The sequence below is a fragment of the Astatotilapia calliptera genome, chromosome 16 (assembly GCF_900246225.1).
Source record: "Astatotilapia calliptera chromosome 16, fAstCal1.2, whole genome shotgun sequence".
Classification (NCBI taxonomy): Eukaryota; Metazoa; Chordata; class Actinopteri; order Cichliformes; family Cichlidae; genus Astatotilapia; species Astatotilapia calliptera.
In genome coordinates this window covers 16,066,583-16,069,164 of record NC_039317.1, presented here as the reverse complement: position 1 = coordinate 16,069,164, position 2,582 = coordinate 16,066,583, and positions in this window count along the sequence as shown.

Here is a 2,582-nt window from a genome sequence, read left to right as displayed (position 1 = left end):
TCTATCTATCTATCTATCTATCTATCTATCTATCTATCTATCTATCTATCTATCTATCTATCTATCTATCTATCTATCTATCTATCTATCTATCTATCTATCTATCTATCTATCTATCTATCGAGAGATACAGGGAGAGCGAGAGAGAGCAACAGCACACTTCCTTTTATGTATGTCCTACAGTGGGAGAGCTACTTTAGGGCACATAATTTTATCAGCTGAAATCTCAGCATGTATAATGGAAAATATAGCAAATGACAATATTGTTGACACACCCAGACTAGCCTAGTAAATCTTACTGAGACAACTCTGATCTCACATGGACAAACTGACAAACAGAACATTACAGAGATCCTCCATGTGTCACTGTGCACGCTCAGGCCCCATCATCATTGAAATTCAAGAGGCAGACATTCATCTACCCCTCTGACAGTGTTTGAGCTTTACTGATTTCCACAGGGACATTTAGCTTTTGTATGTATATCTCTGATCTAAAGTATGCACATGAAAGTGATGTCACGGAAAAAGGAATTATGTTTTTCAGTCTGATCTGACAAACTCATTGTTAAATCTTTGTAAAGCAGACATTCCTCCCTTGTGAACACAGATCTGCCGCTGCACTGAGCAGCAGACGGGAGATATTTATGCATCTGCTGGTGGTGTTTCCCACATTAGAGGAGCACTTTTGTCCTGGAGAATTATAACAGACTTATTTCCCTGCAGTGTCAAAGAGGTTGTTATGCCTCACTCCCCAGCCCACTGCATCTCATCCATCAGCTACAAACACACACTCCAGCTCAATTATGAATTTGCTCGCAACCAATTACGGACAGATGTCAATAAATACTGCTTTCTCCCTTCACAGCAATTAAAACTGGCCATGAAAATGAATCTCATTCTAAAAATAACTGTGATAACGAATAGTTTGTGCTTGGACCGCTCATTAGTAAATTTCACTTACACACAGTCTAAATGTCAGTGTGAAGAAGAGTAAGTGTGAACAATGTGTTTTTTATGGCCTGTTCATCCAGCCTCAGCACTGTTCATACAGTAGAAATGTTGTTCTTGTTTTATGCACTACCACAGACTTGTATTAGATTGAGTAATCAATCATGTTCAGTCAATGGGTTGGCCTTTATAATGTGACACATTCTTTAATTATCATGCCAGCTACACATCCCCCTCTTCTCCATAAAGGCTATACAAACCTGTAAGTGGTTGCATTGATTGACTTCTCTACCATCCTCGCCTCCTCTTGCTTCAGCTTCTTATTAACATGCATGACGATGGCACATACCCTGCTCCATGCATGACAATAGCTTTTTCTTCAGCCTTACTCACTACATGTCTCTGCAATACATGACATTGGGTAATTCTCCAATGAACTCTAGCTGCTACTTGCATTTTAGAGTGGTTCCCTTATATAAAGGTGTAGCCATTTGTTACAATAAATGTTGGGGTATTGACACTAGTGTAGCTGACGCATGGTGCAGTTGTGCTCAGGGGAAATGCTGCTGAAGAATGATAAGAATACTGTCCACAGGTGTTGCACAGGGACTCTCTGGTGCACGTGGTTGACAGTTTGAACAGTGCTGTAATTGTTTAGTGCAAGCAAAGCTGCCTGAGAAGTAAATTTGCCTGAGTGGGCAGCGGAGGCAGGGGCATTCATGGAAAATCTGCTCTCCAGCCGTAAAATGCTGATAAGAAAATAAATGTCAAAATTCAATCTCGGTTATCTGAATGTTAAATAAACGTCTGTCCAGATTCCCAACTGATATGTAAATCTTGGCTTTCCTATGATTAATATCACATTCAGCATTAAGATAACTAATTATTTTAAAAATAATAATAATAATGACACAATAAGGCATTTTAACATAGTTTTTGTTTCTATTTTAAATAGCTCAATACATATAAATGACCAGCAGCAGCAGCCATAGTCAGTGATAAATGAATATTTGGATGAATTGAAAATTGGAATTATTGAAATACAAAGTTTCAGTTATAAATTATTTGGCAATTAGACTCAGGTGAAGTTACATAGCAAAGCTGCGTCTGATGATGGATGATGGGAGGAGGTAGAACTCCTTCAGTCTTGGCGCTGGTGGTGGTAGCAAAGATGAAGCAGGTGGGGACTTGGACAAGAAACTCTATCTTGGCAGGATGAGGTGTAGAATGACAGCAGAGCTGTGAGATTTAAGGATAGCGAAATACTGATATTTTGCATACATGTATCTAAGCATGTTTTGTCTGAAGTAACTATAAATGAACTATATTTTCATCATGAAACCAGACAAGCATCTGTCCCCTAACCCTTTCTTAAGTGTCTTGTGCATTGTCTTTACAAAGTTTAGCAAGGTTAAAGTCATTGTGAGGAAATAGAGGTACAATTGAACTACTAGTGTTAAATGAGATTTTAATCATTCATTCAAATAAATGTTTTAACAACAAGCCAGAGAAAATCATTCTTCAAAGGATTTCTTTGAAATTATAATGAGGGTTTGAAATTTACTTCATTTGTGTGTTTGTGTGTAAAGATTATTTATACATTCAATTTTGCCCGAGAAAAATAAGAAATAAAA